Source organism: Phacochoerus africanus, chromosome 16 (genome assembly GCF_016906955.1).
Source record: "Phacochoerus africanus isolate WHEZ1 chromosome 16, ROS_Pafr_v1, whole genome shotgun sequence".
Taxonomy (NCBI): domain Eukaryota; kingdom Metazoa; phylum Chordata; class Mammalia; order Artiodactyla; family Suidae; genus Phacochoerus; species Phacochoerus africanus.
This window is the reverse complement of record NC_062559.1, coordinates 42,510,399-42,528,808: the sequence shown is the minus strand read 5'-3', so window position 1 is coordinate 42,528,808 and position 18,410 is coordinate 42,510,399.

Here is an 18,410-nt window from a genome sequence, read left to right as displayed (position 1 = left end):
CTCACTCACCGTCATCTCTCATCCCTGTATCACTCTGTTAAATTACGGCTGTCTACTTGTTGCCTGCCACAACCAGTATCTCATCTTTAGGCCAGCTATAGTGTTGGCCTTCTCTGTTTGCCACCAAGATGATACTATTTCCAACAATATTCCTGAGCATGAGGGTTTTTTGGTTTTTTTTTTTTACATTTTGCTCTGAATCAATGCAGCCCTTCCAGCAGGGCAGCTGCAGGTAGGTACCCACAGCCTGCCCTACTCTGGTACTACTGCGGTGCCACAGAACTTGAGAGGTTGGGGGTGGGAGGTAGAGCTGCTCCAGGCTGAAATGCTGGGCTTCTATTTTACCACGATTCCATAGGTATTCTTCCTTCCTTCCTTCCTTCCCTTTCTTCTGTCTCTCTCTCCTACTCCTCCCTCCCTTCCATCTTTTCTTTCCTGCAGATGCGGCATATGGAAGTTCCTAGGCTGGGGGTCAAATCAGAACTGTAGCCACTGCCATATGCCACAGCCACAGCAGATCCAAGCCGAATCCTTGACCTACATCACAGCTCACGGCAATGCCAGATCCTTAACCCACTGAGCGGGGCTGGGGATCCAACACACATTCCCATGGATACTAGTCAAGTTTGTTTCCACTGAGCCATGGTGGGAACTGCCAATAGGTTTTCTTAAGTAAATACATCTCAGTTTGTTACTTTGGTCAACTTCCAAAGTTTTGAAATGGTTGTTTTGACATTTTTGTCAAATTTTATTACTATATTGGGGAAGAAAATTTGCCATACTCCTTACTCAGTTATTCCTGAAGTCACACGGACCTGCTCACTTTTAAATTGGGTCGTGCATCATTTTCTTATGAGCTGCAAGAGTTCTTTATGCATTCTGCATCAATCTTTTATCAGATATATGATTTGCAAATACTTTCAGTCTATGTATGGCTTGCCTTTTCATTTTCTTAACAGTGTCTGAAAGAGCAAAACTTCAGTTTTGATGAAGTTAAGTTTATTTTTTTCCCCTTGCTTTTTGTATCCTAAGAAATTCTTGCCTAATGCAAAGCCACGTTTTCTCTATAGCTCTTAAATTTAGAGCTGTGATAGAATTTGAGATGATTTTTGTGTATTGTGAAGTTAAGTGTTGAGGTTTATGTTATCCATATGACTCTCTAGTTTATTCCAGGTCATTTGTTGAAATGCTTCTCTTTGTTGAATTAACTTGGCATTTTTGTTGAAAAGCAAATAACTTGCATGCGTGGGTATTTGTGGACTCTGTTTTGTTCCACTGAACTATATGTCTGTATTTATGCTAATGTTATACTGTCTAGATTATTGTAGGTTCATAGTAAGTCTTAAATCATTGCCTTCAGTTTTGAAAGAAATTTTGCTGGCTGTAGAGTCCTAAATTGTCATGTCCTTTTATATCTGGCTTCTTTCACTTAGGAAAATGTTCATAACTTACTGTAACACAGAGCAGTACTTCAGTTCTTTTTTTTTTTTTTTTCTTTTTAGGGCCACACCCATGGCATATGGAGGTTCCCAGGTTTGGGGTCAAATTGGAGCTACAGCCGCAGGCCTACACTACAGCCATAGCAATGCTGTGTCTGCAACCTATGCCATAGCTCGCAGCAACACCGGATCCTTAGCCCACTTAGCAAGGACAGGGATGCATGCATCTGACTGCATCCTCATGCTAGTCAGATTTGTTTTCATTGAGCCATGACAGAAACTCACATATATCGTATTTTTTGTGATGAACTTGGGGTGTTTCCATTTTTCGCTATCTGAATAATGCTGCTGCGAGCACTTTGTATAAGTCCTTTTTTTCTTTCTTTCTTTCTTTTTTTGCTACCTCGTGGCATATGGAGTTCCCAGGCAAGGGATCAAATCTGAGCTGGAGGTGCAGCCCAAGCAACAGTGGGAACTCCTGTGCACAAGTCTTCTTGTAAACATATATCAGTTACCTTGGGTATATACCTAGTAGTAGAACTGCTGAGTCACACGTATGATAACTCTGTAATTAACTTCCTATAAACTGCCAAACTTTTTCCAAAATGGCTGTACCATTTTATATTCCCATCAGCAGTGTATAAAATTTCCAGTTTCTCCCCATCCTCCCCAACACCTGTTACTGTTCATCTTTTTACTGTAGGTATGCCACCGGCTTTTTAAAGTGGTATCTCGTTGCGGCTCTGATTTGTATTTCCATGACTATGTTCAGCATCTTTTCATGTGCTTCTTGGCTGTTTGTATATCTTTGCAGAAATGTCTCCAGATCGTTTCCCCATCTTTAAGTTATTTGTCTTTTTATCATTGAGTTTTTTTCATTACTGAGTTTTAAGAATTCTTTTTAATATGTTCTGGATTCCTAGACTTTTATCAGATTCAAGATTTGCACATTTTTTCTCCTATTTTATGGGTTGTCTTTGCTTTTTTGATAGCGCCTTTCATAGCACAAAAGATTTTAATTTTGATGAAGTCCAATTGTATCTTTTTTTTTTTTTTTTGGCTGCTTGTGCTTAGATGTCATTAGGCAAAGAAACCACTGCCTAATCCAAAGTTAGGAAGATTTACACCTATGTTTTCTTCAAAGAACTTTATAATCTTAGCCCTTCGGAGTTAATTTTTGTGTACAGTATAAGGTATAAGGGTCCCACTTCATTCTTTCGTGTGTGGATATCCAGTTTTTCCAGCACCATTTGTTGAAAAGACTATTCTTTCCCCCACTGAACTGTGTTGCTTCCTTTTTGAAAATCAATTGACTATAACTGTATGGGTTAATTTCTTGACTCTTAATTTAATTCCATTGATCTATGTCTATCCTTATGCCAGTATCACACAGTCCTGATAACTATATGTTTTAGAACTGGAAGTGTTCTTGGCTTAGAAAGGTAGGAAGTTTTCCGTGGCACTTGACCGAAGGATAAGGTGATACCAGTTTGTAAGTATTAGTATAACTTTACATTTTTGTATATAATAAATGATGGTGTAATTAATGATAGGAAAAGCTTTGACTGGGCATTCTTCCACTGTTGAAGTTGGCCAATCTTGGCTTGACAGTATTGTCATAAATACTATACTCTATTTTCCCCTGTCAAGCAAGGTGAGAACTCAAACCATATTTTTAGTGGTTGATTTGTTAGCTAAGTGTGAAGTCAGGACACCTTTAAAAAAAATCCTTTCCTTGAGATAGTTGCCAAAGTCAGTATGTAAGTACTTACTCAAAGAAAAATAATGACTACCTCAAACCTTACTGTATAGATAACCGCTGTTAATATTTGGTGAATACACTCTCACTTAACAACCTGTGCAAACAATTTTATATAAATAACATCGTGCCATACATGTCTTTAACCTTGCACATTCAACAAATACATCATAAATATCTTTGTCATTAAATACAGATTTACTTCATAATTTTGATGATAACATTATACTCCTATTGAAGTAACTAATTTCATTAATACTGTTATTGTTGGAACTTTGTCTTCAACTTACATTCCCACCAAGGACATGTGAGTTCAGGTTTCGCCAAACTCAGGCAAAACTGAGTTTTCTCACAGTTTTTCTATCTTTCCTATTTTAACAAGCAAAATATGAGTTTTCATTACATTTCTTTCATTATGACTATAGTTGAGCATCTTTTCATTAATGTTCTGGCCATTTGTATATCTTCTTGAATTGTTTATTTGCTATTTGCCTTTTTTGGGGTTTTTTTTTTACTTAATGGTTTATCTTAAAACATTTTTAAATGTGAAGACTTAGTCTTTAATATATATTATGAGTGTGTTTTCCAGCTTATCGTTTATCTTTGAATCTCATTTATGGTAATGTTTTTTCTTATGCTTTTTTCTGTTCAGTGTATCTACCTTTTTATAAAAAAATTACATTTATCAATTTTTGCTTTAATGTTTTTGACCTTCATGGTCATGTTTAAAAGGATTTTACCCATCTTAAGTTTACGTAAATGTTCACTGCATTTTTCTTCTGGTGTTTTTTAATCTGTAGCTCATTTTAAAATATATTTAAATATTTAATCCATTTATTATAATGCAACCTTTTGTGACAAAACTTTTTTAAAGTATAGAACTTTGTTTTGCTTTTGAGAAATAAATAAGTCTTAGCTGATTTTGCTTTATTTTTGGCAAAACAATTACTTGAGCTTCTTAAGTCGCATACCATACCATACCAATGCCAGAATAAGAGGTGATGGTAAGGGAGTTCTCTCACGGCACAGTGAGTTAAGGATCCAGCGTTGTCACTGCAGTGGCTTGAGTCGCTGCTGTGGCATGGGTTTAATCCCTAGCCCAGAACTTCTGCATGCTGTGGGCATAGCCCCTCCCCCCCAAAAAAGATTTGATGATGAGATACGTATGAAAGTTCCCAGGCTAGGGGCCAAATCAGAGCTGCAACACTGCATCCAAGCTGCATCTGCAACCCACGCCCTTAGTCCACTGAGCAAGGCCAGGGATCAAACCCTTCTCCTCGCAGAGACAACCTTGGTTCTTTAACCCACTGAGCCACATGGGAACTCTGAAATACAGTTTTTTATACACAATATTTCTGCACGTTCTCCAGAACTTCACTTGGCTCTTTCTCAGTATTCAGATGTCTGCATAAATAATCACTTCCTCAGGCTCCCTCCCCCCCAACCCCGGCCCCCGCCGCCACTTGGTCTAGACTCTCAGCACTCCGATGAGGACCACACCAGTGTTCTGCATCCTCTTCCTTGCTCAGTTTTCCTATGTTAAAATACTGTGTGAAAGAACCTTACTACCTCACTGATAATAGCTTGAAATTGTAAATTTAAAAGGCAACTAAAGATATAATTCAATATAAAGTGAAACTGTGGAATCATCTACTGCCCAGGGTATAAGTCAGCCACACCTAATGATGATAAAAATAAGACCCTTAAGCTATTCACATCAGCCCTTTGATAGTTCTTTTTTTTATTATTACTCAAATGAATTTATCACATCTGCAGTTGTATAATGATCATAACAATCTGATTTCACAGGATTTCCATCCCACAGCCCAAGCACATCCCTCCACCCCTCAAACTGTCTCTTCCGGAGACCATAAGATTTTCAATGTCTGTGAGTCAGCATCTGCTCTGCAAAGAAGTTCAGTCTGTCCTTTTTTAAGATTCCACATGTCAGTGAAAGCATTTGATGTTGGTGTCTCATTGTATGGCTGACTTAACTTAGCATGACAGTTTCTAGGTCCATCCATGTTGCTAAAAATGCCGGTATTTCGTTCTTTTTGATGGCTGAGTAATATCAGGATTTTGTGTTACGAGTTTATGCTACTAAAAGCGGATGTCTTGTATTTTGCAGCACTCGCTGTGTGCCAGCTATCATGCTCATAAATTAGCACGGGTATCTTATTTAATCCCTACAGCAGCCCTTTCAGAAATGGGTTTTCATTCTCATTCTCATAGATGAGGAAACTTGGGGAGGTCAGGTGATTTGACCAAGGGAAAACCACTGGTAGGTGACGGGGCTAAAATTATGATCATGAACCTCGGGGTCCCTGGTTCCAAAAGTTTGATAATATCCCCCCTGGAAGTTTATAGAGAAGTTATGACGCGGAGGTTGATGAGATGTTAGTCTAGGGTTTCCTAGTGTCAGAAATATCAAACTTTTTTTTTTTTTTAAATGAAGCTGATTGGTGAGGCTGTCTTATGGTAAAAGGCAGACTGCTTGGTTGGTCATTGGTCGCCTGATCTGAGGCTAAACTGAGAGAGGACAGATGTATCAAAGACTTTGGGGACCCTCGGTCTCCAAAGGCAGGTTGGGTGGGAAGCTCAAGGCCCCGTGAAGGAGAGTCGGCCCTAAGTTACAGGTCAGCTTGGAGAGGTTATACAGCTGAATGTTTACCGATTTAATTTAGGCACTTAATTTGTAGCCGAGGAGAGTAAGTCCTCTCTTAAATCACACCTGAATGTGCCTGGTATCTTTTAACGCCTCAGGTATGAAATAGAGGACTTTTAATACTGTAACCAAACTCTATCTTGTAAATCACATATACTCTTCTTTTCCCTAAGCCTCAGTTAAACAAAATCATTTGCTATATCCTTAGTAGACCTTTGTAGCAATCCAAGGAATGGATGTCTACATTGTGTTTCCCTCAGATCTTTGCGTATAAACACTGTCATTCTATAAGGTCTTTCAAAATGTCCTTTCTTAGACAAAGCTGCTTATGATTGTGCCAGCCTGTTGTGAACCACACCGCATAATTAATCATTTGCAAATACTTCCTTCATCACACTGAGCCTGATACTTTTTATTATAGTTATTTTCTTGTCTGATTCCATCTAGTAGATTTTAAGCCAGAGGGTTTTAAATCATGTCCACAAATACTCTGGTGTTTCTCCAATCAGGAGGTGAAATACCAACTTCATTTCTCTTGGGTACGGGCTGGCACTATTAATTTCTAACTCATGCAGAAGAAGCGACGCTGGATGACTTCCTGGCTCTCCCAGGGAGCTTTCCCATGGACCAAGTTTCCATGCTCTAAGGAAGCCCCAGGCCCTATCAGCTGCCAGACACGTGAGTGAGGAAGCCGACCAGATGAGTCCAGCCCCTGCTGCTACCAGACTGCAACTGGGCGACACCCTGGGTGAGAGCCGCCTAGCTGTATCCTCAACCCCCAGAATTGTGAGAGATGATACATGGTATTATTGTTTTATGCCACTAAATTTGGGGTGGTTTTTTTTTACGCAGCAATCAATAACGGCATCAGACACCTTTGCCAGAAAGGCTGGAGGACACCTGCTGGGTTGTCCTTCGCATCGTCTTTGGCTACTTCTTAAGCAGCGTCCATGGTGTGTGTTTTCTCTAACCCTCCTGTTGACCAGGGTTTCTTACTAACCACAAGCTTCTCTTTGTCAGTATCCTGATGCATTTGGAAATCTTCGCAGGTGCGAGAAATGTATAGACAGCTTTCTAAAAATTAACGAATAAATTGATCAAATTACTACTAAATTTAAATAAGAAGGAAAGTAGTACAAGTTAAAACAGTTCTTCCGGACAGTTAACCCTTTTCTCTTTAAGCACCTCCTGAATGTCAGTGGCTCATTCTGGACATTTGTTAGCCAGGTACATACTGCTTAGTTAATATTCAGTTTTGCTTATTATCATAGGAGCTGAAATGGGCGGTGTATATACTGTGTAACTGTCTTGAGCGAAGAAAAGAAAAATTAATTTTAGTTGATGGTTCTAATAATTCATCCTTTAGATATTTTACAATTAAATTTTTTCAGCCAGTAATGGACATTTATTGGAGAAATTTTCACAGATACAAGTAGAGCGCGAAAGAGAAAACCTCGTGTTTTTCCTTTCCCTTTCTCCCCAGGGATTCTTCCCCCCTTAGTGGGTTGGTATGTCATTCTAGGCTCTTCTGTGCCTATATATTCATGGGATACCATTATATATTATCGGATCATGTTACTTCCCTGCTGAACTTCCCTGCTGAAATCCTCCATGGATCCTATTTTACTCAAAGCCACAGCCAAAGTCTACCATAACCTAAAAGATGGCACAGCATCTGGTGTGTGTGCATTCCAGTGGCTCTTTCTCCCCAAGTTGTCCACCTGACCCCCCACTTGCCTCTTGTTCCCTTGAGGCCACACTGGTCATTTGATGTCCCTGGGATTCAGCAGGCGAGCCCCTGCACCAGGGCCTTTGCACCTGCTCTCCTTCTGCCTGCAATACTTCCTTCAGGTCTCTACGGGCATCCTTCTTCACTTTTCCCCCTCGGCTTTGGCTTAACTGTTGCCTTATCAGAGAGACCTTTCTTAACCACACAGTACAGTCCAAAAAAGGAATACCTTATCAGCCCTTGGATCTTCCCTCACATTTCCTATTTTCATTACTCTGCTTTCCTCTTTTTCCATATCACATATTTGACAAATTTGGCTCATGAGCCTTAGTTGCTGACTCATGTTCTAGAAGATTTAGGTGTGATATTCAGTCTATTATCAAGTTCTAATTTTTTAAAATATGGTATGAAGCGTGAATTGAATCTCTTTTTGTCTTTTTTTTTTTTTTTTTTTTTTTTTTGGCTACACCCATGGCATGTGGAAATTCCTGGGCCCGGGAAAGAACCCATGCCACAGCAGCAACCTGAGTCACAGCAGTGACAACCCTGGATCTTTAACCCACTGAGCCACCAGGAAACTCCATGTTTTATCTTTTTGCATACAAATGCCTAATTATTCTAGCACCACTTGTTAAAAAGACTGTTCTTACTCAGATTATATTGTGTCAAAAATCAGGAATTCCCTGGTGGCCTAGAGGTTAAGGCTTGGGTGTTGTTACTGCTGTGGCTTGGGTTGGACCCCTGGACCGGGAGCTTCTGCATGCCTTAGGCATGGCCAAAAAAAATCGGTTATCCGTATATGTGTGAGTTCATTTCTGGATTGTCTATTCTGCCTCTACTTCTTTCCTTCCCCAGTGCTATATTGTCTTGATTACTGTAGCTTTGTGCTTTGTAGTAAGTCTTGAAATGAGGTAGTTTGAGATCTCCCACTTTATTCTTTTCTTCCCCAAAGCATTTTTGTTTCTCTAGTCCCTCTGCCCCCCTTGCCTCTTATTACGCTGCCTGGGCTCTCCAGGATGATGAGAGTGGAAGTGCCAAAGGCAGAGAACCTCACTTGTTCTTGAACTTACAGGGAAAGCCTTCAGTCTCACTATTCAGGTTTGTTAGCTGTAGGCTTTTGTGTAGATGGCCCTTTATAAAATCGAGAACACTCTTGTTCCTTTTTCCTAAGACAGTTTATCATGAATGGATATTGAATTTTGTCAAACGCTTTTTCGCTGTCTATTGAAATGATTATAAGGGTTTTTTTTTCTCTTTTATTTGCTGACATGGTAGATTTCACTGGTTTTTTGAATGTTGAACCAAACTTTCATATATTTCTGGATTCAGTTTGCTCATAGTAGTTAAGGATTTTTTTTTTTCTTTTTTGCATCTATGTCCAAGAGGGTTATTAGTCTATAGTTTTCTTTTCATGCAGTAGCTTTGATTTTGGTATCAGGGTAATGGAAGAGTTGCAAAGTGTTCCTTCCTCTTTTATTTTCTGAGTTGATATAGAGTGCTGCACAATTTCCTCTGGGCTCTGCTGTAGCGGTATCTCACACACTGATACATTGGTTGAAAACAACGATGGGGGTTAGACTGTATTGGGAATATAAATAACATTTATCACATTAGACTTGAACCAACTGCTTGTCCCTTGAGGCTGGCAGATTCCCTGAGTGAAGGCAAAGAATGCTTCCAAATCCGGCTGAAGCGTCTCTGAAGACAACAGACTGGCCATTGCCACATGGATAGCCCTGTTCCCACTCCTAATGAACCTGTGATGTCTGTACTAGAATGATCTCAGCAAACGAATTTTGTTGGCTTGAGGTCAGGTTCCAATTTTTATTAAGACCCAAGAGTTGGGGTTAATAAATGGGAGGAAAATTCAAATACGCTAAGAGACCTGCCACCTGAAGTATATAAATTGTGTAACAGCTGTCACTTTAAGTTTTTACCAGGGAGGTCAGGTTGGGAATGAAATAATCTAGCAGTCAATTAGATTTAGAGAAGTAACTGACTGGGAAAAGAAAACAAACAAACCATAAAACACCACCGTGAAGGGTTTTGCCTTTTCTTACAGAGAAGGTGGAAGTGAAAATACAACAGTGAGGATTGTGGAAACATTCTGTGCAGCCTTAGGTACTGGCTAGGGGGCACCAGAGTCCGCTAACAAAATTAGCTGGAAAGAAGGAAGAAGAAAATCCGAGCTGTCAGGAAATTAATTTTGCCTAATTCACTCTGCTTGTCATCACCTCTGCGGCACGAGGGCTTTCGGTTCCAGCCTTCACCTGAACATCGTCTGCCCAGAGGACTTCTGACACTCAAGAGCTCCTGGAAAGGTCTGTTTCGTCTCAAAGGTAGTTTTTCCTATAGTAGGTAACACTTTTTCAAATTTCTCCTACGTTTTGTCAGGGTTTTTTTTTTTTTTTTTTTTTTTTTTTGCATTTTAAGGCTGCTGTGCTTGCCACATACGGATGTTCTCAGGCTAGGGGTCGAATTGGAGCTGCAGCTGTCAGCCCACACCACAGCCATACAGGGCAGGATCCAAGCCACGTCTGTGACCCACACTGTAGCTCACAGCAACACTGGATCCTTAACCCACCGATGGAGGCCAGGGATCAAACCTGCAACTTCATGGTTCCGAGTGGGGTTCATTTCTGTGGCGCCACGACAGGATCTCTAGTTTTTGTTCTTTTAGCCTAAGTTTTGAAAATTTAAAAAGAGCTCTCAAAACAGTTTTAAGTTTGTTAAAATTCACATGTCAAATAGGTTCATTTGTTTCTATTTTTCTTCCTTTTAAAAGGTGAAGAAGCAAATCACAGATTACCTTGTAGCCATTGCAGAATACCAAAAAAAAAAAAAAAAAGGCACATTGGAAGTTTTATTCTCAAATTGGGAAGGGCAAAAATAAAGAAGAGCTGACAAAGAAGCAAAATAGAAACACAAAACATAGTGAGAAGAATCTACCTGCAAGAAATGTTTGTAAGGGAGTTCCCATTGTGGCTCAGTGGTTAACAAACCCGACTGGGAACCATGAGGTTGTGGATTCAATCCCTGGCCTTGCCAGTGGGTTAAGGATCCAGTGTTGCCGTGAGCTGTGGTATAGGTTGCAGACGCGGCTCGGATCCCACATTGCTGTGGCTCTGGTGTAGGCCGGCGGCTATAGCTCCGATTGGACCCCTAGCCTGGGGACCTCCATATGCTGTGGGAGAGGCCCAAGAAATGGCAAAGAGACCAAAAAAAAAAAAAAAATGTTTAGGAGTTGCCGTCTTGGCGCAGTGGCTAACGAATCCAACTAGGAACCATGAGGTTGCGGGTTCGATCCCTGCCCTTGCTCAGTGGGTTAATGATCCGGCGTTGCCGTGAGCTGTGGTGTAGGTTGCAGACACGGCTCGGATCCGGCGTTGCTGTGGCCTCTGCGTAGGCTTGGCGGCTACAGCTCCGATTGGACCCCTAGCCTGGGACCCTCCATATGCCGTGGGAGCGGCCCAAGAAATGGCAAAAAGACAAAAAAAAAAAAATGTACTGGAGGAGTGCCCGTCGTGGCTCAGCGGAAACGAATCCGACTAGGAACCATGCGGTTGCAGGTTCCATCCCTCGCCTCGCTCAGGGGGTTAAGGATCCGGCGTTGTTGCTGTGGCTGTGGTGTAGGCCAGGGGCTGCAGCTCCGATTCGACCCCTCGCTTGGGAACCTCCATATGCCTCGGGGGGGGGGGGGCAGTAAAAAGGACAAAAAAAGTTTATAAGTTGATAAGGTAAAAACAGCAGCATTAAGTAGTGATGATTATAAGGAACTTAATTTTTTTCAAAAAAAAGGAAATTTCTGTGAAAGTAATTCAGGAGTATGCCAAAATATATAGATTCCACAATTCTTTATTTATTTTTAGTTTTTTGGGTTTTTTTTTTTTTTTTTTTTTGCTTTTTAGAGCCACATTAACAGCATATGGAAGTTCCCAGATTAGGGGTCAAATCAGAGCTCTAGCTACCGGCCTGTGTCACAGCCACAGAGACACAGGATCCAAGCCACATCTGCTACCTACCCCTCAGCTCACAGCAATGCCGGATCCTTAACTTGCTGAGCGAGGCCAGGGATCAAACCCGCATCCTCCTGGACCCTACTCGGTTTCGTTAACCACTGAGCCACAAAGGAAACTCCAGTATTTTTATTTTTAAGAATAAGCTTTTCTATCTGGGCACAGAATAAGTTGAGTCATTTTACAGAAAGAAAGCCCTAATTTTATTTTTATTTATTTATTTATGCCTTTTTGTCTTTTTAGGACTGCACCCACTGCATATGGAGATTCCCATGCTAGTGGTCCAATCGGAGCTATAGCTGCCAGTCTACACCACAGCCATAGCCATGCCAGCTCCAAGCCACATCTGCGATCTACACCACAGCTCATGGCAGCACCGGGTCCTTAACCCACTAAGTGAGCCCAGGGATTGAACCCGCAACCTAATGGTTCCTAGTCAGATTCGTCTCCACTGTGCCACGATGGGAACTCCTGAAAGCCCTAGTTTTAATTTGACTCGGGAGTTCCCCTTGTGGCACAGTGGAAACGAACCCGACTAGTATCCATGAGGACTCAGGTTCGATTATATATTATATACTATAGTCTCGTATATTATATAATATATAATTGAATACACAGATTATATGTTGCAATAATATATATTATCGTCTCCACCATTTTATTAGTTACTATCTTAATCAAATAACACATTTTATTTCCTCCAAACACAGAACCAGAATACATAAAACCAAAAGCTTTAAATTTTTTCTCTATGGCTGCCCATTTCATATTTTTATAGCTTTTAAGATGTAAAATAAATTAATATTTTCCAAGGCATTTGCACTTACTCTTTAGTCATTCTGTAATTTTTAAAATAGGAAACAAAGATAAATTAAAACTGTTGTGACCAGCATTTTGTATCCTTTTCTTAGAAATTGCCGAGGTAGCCAAAGATTGTTTATTCATTTAACTCATTATTTATTAATTCAACTCAATTTAATATTAACCTAAGTTCTTAACAAAGTTAACTGTGTATCAGGAAACGGTAATTTAAGTTTACACATTACATCCTATGGTTTGTAGCATAATAAGAATTACATACAACTAGGCATTCCCACTGTGGAACAGCTGGTTAAGGATCTGGCAGTGGCCTGCTTTGCTGCTAAGGCACAGGTTTGATCCCTGGCCCAGCGCAGTGGGTTAAAGATCAGGCATTGCTGCAGCTGTGGTGTGTGGGTCGCATCTGAGGCTTGGATTCAGTCCCTGGCCCACCCAGGAACTTACGTGTGCTGCGGGTGAGACCAAAAAAAAAAGGAATTACACATAATTAAATCAACGCCCTGAAATGCAAGAGATTTAGAAAGTTCAAATCCAAAAACACTAAATCCAAGTCTTGTACAAACCAGTACTTTACACTAGCATCATTTTTATGTGATAGTAAATCAGCGAAGACCAAGACCTGTTTTTAAACTAAAGTCATTCCAATTTGTCCATAGGGATAGGATACGAATGGTGCGTGAAATCTTTTCTAATGTAACTCTATTTCTGATAAAGGATGAACTTCCGCATCCATAAACCAAAAATGTATATCACGTCAAAAGTTTTAACTTTCCTGCTTTTTGAGGCTTATAACCTCGTATCCAAGGTCATTATTCAAACTAACAATTAACTTTTTCTCCTGTGTTAGTTTTTAGCAAGAAAAATTTGAAGAGGCAATATGCATAAAGCTTGAGACTTTAAACAAAAAAATCGTTGAATTTTATCTGGACTGGATGCATATGTGAGTAACTATAGATGAGTTTTTGATTTTTTAAAATTAATTCCTAGTTCATCTAGGAGAAGGGGAAAAGAAGAGGGAGGAGGGAAATGGGGGATTCATCTGCCTGTAATTGTATAATTCTGGCATAGGATAGCAGATGAAATAGGGGATTCATCTGCCTGTAATTGTATAATTCCGAAAAGTATAATTTTACATTTATAGAAACATTTGTAGAATTTATAATACAACCTGTGTCAGCTAGAAACATTAGTTTCTGTCCTTTGTCCGAGATAATTACCCTGTTGGGCCGAGGGCATCACTGGAATTCAGATGCTACAGTTCCCCTCGGGTCTCCTTTTAATCACCCAGAGGCTTCTAGTTCTTCCTCTTTTTGGTTAGAATGGGACAATTTTCCAGTGACCTTTTGGTTTACAGTGGCAGATTTTTGCATCTCCTGCACCCATGGAAGGAAGGAACTACTTGAATGAAGTCAAGAGGCTTCGGATATAGGATGGAACCTGGGAAATTCTTAACAATAGCACAAAGATATGAATGTACCGAGGATTAGAAGGTGACACATTGGGGACCTCTTCATATAGAGGTTGCAGTGGTAAGGGGCTTGGAGTTATTACGGACAAGATGGTGTGGAAAAGCGTTTAGGTGGATGTACAAGTGAGGCAGATTTTAAATTTTTTTACGTTTTTTTTTATTTTTGGTCTAGGGAAAGAGTCTTTAGAGAAGTTTTAGAACCTGGACTGTATTTGGAAGCCTCTCCTACCAATTTTTAGCTGAATTTTAAAATAATTTTATACTCCTAAGGGATTGCGAAAAATAGGACCAAGACGTCCTGTGGACCTTCACCTAGAATTCCCCAGATGCCCCAGTGGTAAGACCTCATAAAACCATAGTTCATTATCAAAATAGGAAGTTGATAGTGCTAAAATACTTTTAACTAAACTATAGATCTTATTCAAATTTTACCAAGTTTTACAAGCATTCTTTTTTTTTTTTTTTACTGTATGGTTCTATTACATTTGATCACATATATAAATTCCTATAACTACCACAACAATTAGGATACAGAACTTTTTCATGACCACAACCTCATGCCAACATTTTATAATCATACCTTCTCCATAGTTATAACCACTGATCTATTCTTTATCACTATAATTTTGTTATTTCAAAATGGAAATTTATATATAGCTTCTATAAATGGAATCATATATAATCTTTTTAAATTAGCTTTTTTTTTTTTACTTAGCACAGTAGCCCTGAGATTCTTTCAACTTACTGCATTTATCAAAAGTTTGTTCCTTTTTATGGCTGAGTAGTATTCCATTGTATGGATGTACCATATTTTATTCATTCACTTTTTGTAGGACATTTTGATCTCAGATTTTAGCTATGACAAATAAAACTGCTTTAAACATGCATGTACAGATCATTGTGTGGACATGTGTTTTCATTTCTCTAGGATAAACACCTGGAAGTATGATTGCTGAGTCTTACAGTAAGTCTATGTTTAACCTAGTAAGAACCTGCCAAGCTATTTTCCAGAGTAGATGTACCATTTTATATTTCCACCATCAATGTATGAGAGATCCATTTACTCTATATCCTTACCAGCAGTTGGTATTGTAGAAATTTTTTCATGCCCTTCTAGTAGGTTTCTGATTGAATTTTTTGTTTTCTTACTCTTGCTAAATTTAGCAAGATCTTCATAGATTCTGAAAAGAGGTCTCATTTAAGAATTGTGAATTTCAAATGTATCTCCTTATCTTATCCATGTCTTTGTCTATATCTTGTATTCTCACCCTTTTAACAGAGCCTTTTTCATAGCAAAAGGATTTGGGTTGATAAAATTCATTTTGTCAGTGTTTTTCTTTTGCAATCATGGCTGAGAACTCCAACTAACTCATAAGATTCCTGTTTTTTTCTGAAAGAGTCATGATTTCACTTTTCACATTTAGGTCATAGATCTTGAGTTAATTTTGTGTCAGGTGTGAGTTTAGGTTGGAGCTCATTTTTACAAAAACCTGACCTATTCAGTTATTTCAACACTATTTATTGGAAAACCATGCTTTCTCCTTTGACTTGCTTTTTTTTTTTTGCCCTTTTGTCAATATCCTGTAAGTTATTTCTGGCATTCTTTTCTGTTCTGTCCTTCCACCCATAGTACATTGTCTTAATTACTGTAACTATGTAGTAACTATTAGAAAATTGAATACTGTTATTCCATCAACTTTTCTTTCTGAAATTTTTCTTTTATGTTGTTTTTATATTTCCATATAAATTTAGAAAGCTTCTCTATATCTACAAAAAATCCTTCTGAGTTTTTGATAAAAATTATATTAAGCCTGTATATCTATTAGGGAAGAATTGACATCTTTAATGTGTTTCTTTTTCTTTCTTTCTTTTTTTTTTTTTTGCTTTTAAACTACTGAATTTACTATATTTATTTTTGTACCAATGATCACACATTCCAGTTTTACAGCATTTCCATCCCAAACCCCCCAGCCCATCCCTCCTCCCCACCCCCAGCAACTGTCTCCCTTTGGTAACCATAAGTTTTTCAAAGTCTGTGAGTCAGAATCTGTTCTGCAAAGAAGATCATTAATCCTTTTTAAAATTTCCACATGTAAGTGATAGCATATGACATTTGTGTCTCACTGTCTAACTTCACTTAGCATGATTATTTCTAGGTCTGTCTATGTTGTTGCAAATGCCATTATTTCATTCCTTTTTATGGCCGAGTAATATTCCCTTGAGTAAATGTTACCACATCATCTTTTATCCACTCCTCTGTCTGTGGACACTTAGGTTGCTTCCATGCCATGGCTATTGTATATAGTTCTGCAATGAACATGGAGTACGTGTATCTTTTTGAGTCATGGTTTCTCTGGATAGATGCCCAGGAGTGGGGATTGCTGGATCTTTAATATGTTGAATCATTTTTCAATCCATAAACACCGTAAGTTTCTCTGTTTAAGTCCTTAAAAAGTATTTTCATCAGAGTCTTGTAGTTTTCTTTATACTAATTCTGTACATGTTTTGTTAGATTTACATATATAGCGTTTCTTTCTTTTTGTGGAACAGTTATATGTGGGTTTTTTGGGGGGGGGATCATAGCATATCGCCACCAGGAAAACTCTGGCTTTGTGTTTTTAATTTCAAATTTTTGATATGTTGTTGCTAGTATGTAGAAATCTAGTTGATTTGGTCTGTGAATCTTGTATCTTGCAACCTTGTAAACTCAATTAGAAGTGGTCCCCTCTCCTCTGTTTCCTGGAAGAAATGGTGTAAAATTGCTGTTATTCTTTTAATATTTGATACAATTTAGCAATGAAACCATCTGGCCTAGAGTTCAAGAGATTTTAAGCTATGAATTCAATTTCTTTTACCATTTACAAAACACTTCAGGTTACCTATTTCATTTGGGGTGGAATTTTTGATAATTTGTAGCTTTTGAGGAATTGGTTGGTTTAACTACATTGTCAAATTTATGGGTATAGAGTTGTAGTATTCCCTGATTATCTTTTTAATGTCTTCTGGGTTTGTAGTGATACTCTCTCTTTAATTCATGATGTTGGGTAATTTGTCTCATCTCTTTCTTGTAGACAGAAAAATGCTTTTTTTTATCTATTACATCAATTTTTTTATTCCTGTGTATAGACTGTTTACATTGAATGTAATTTTGGTGTGTTAAGATGTAAGTCTAGAGTTCCTATCATGGCTCAGTGGTAACAATCCTGACTAGTATCCATGAGGACACAGGTTCGATCCCTGGCCTTGCTCAGTGGGTTACGTATCCGGCGTTGCTGTGGCTGTGGCATAGGCTGGTGGCTGCAGCTCCCATTCGACCCCTAGCCAGGGAACTTCCACATGCTGCAAGTGCAGCCCTAAAAAGAAGAAAAAAAAAAAAGATGTAAGTTGTAAGTCTACTATATTGTTTTCTCTTTATTCCCTCCATTTTTCACGGATCTTTCCTAACTTCTTGTGAGTTTCTTGAACATTTTTAAGAATTCCATTTAAATTTATTTACAGCGTTTGTAAGTATATCTCTTTGTATAATTTTTAGGTGGTTATCCTACATTTACATAAGTAACATAACAATCTACCAGTATCAGCATTCTAGCACTTCAAATGGAATGTAGAATCAGACCATTGCAAGCTGGAATTTTGTTTTCTTCTTGTGCTAAGATGCCTATCATATGAACAACATTCCTCATGTTGGATTTCTCCAAAGTGACCACTGCAATACCTAATGGTCATCAGGGAAATGATGCAACTTGGAAAGACGTGTGCATGACTTAGCAGGTATCCTGCAGGAAAAGTATTTGGCCTGAAGGGAGTGCAAATTCAGACTAAAAAGTTCTCATGAAGATTATTGCAGGAGTTCCCGTCATGGCGCAGTGGTTAACGAATCTGACTAGGAACCATGAGGTTGCGGGTTCGATCCCTGCCCTTGCTCAGTGGGTTAACGATCCGGCGTTGCCGTGAGCTGTGGTGTAGGTCGCAGAAGCGGCTCGGATCCCCTGTTGCTGTGGCTCTGGCATAAGCCGGTGGCTACAGCTCCGATTCAACCCCTAGCCTGGGAACCTCCATATGCCGCAGGAGCAGTCCAAGAAATGGCAAAAAAAAGGCAAAAAAAAAAGATTATTGCATTGATACTGTGCTTGTGTAATACGTATCTCTAGAATCTGGTCAAGGACAAGCTGTTAGCAGTTTTAGGACTCATTAAAGAAAAACAAAAACAACCAGTTCTAGGAATGACAGAACTGTAGAATTTAAGTCTTAAAATGTCTTGAAAGGTGACTGTTGTGGTTGAATTATCTGCCAAAAAATTGTGTTAAAGTCTAAACCCTAATACCTGTGAGTGTGAGATTGTTTGGAAATAGAGTGAAGTTGAGGTCACACTGGGTTAGAGTGGGCCCTAAATCCAGTGACTGGTGGTGTCTTTATGAGGAGAAGGGGATTTGGTGACACATGGAGCAGGAAGTAGGCCATGTGATGACAGACAGAGATTGGGGTGCTGCAGCCATAAGTCAGGGAACACCAAGG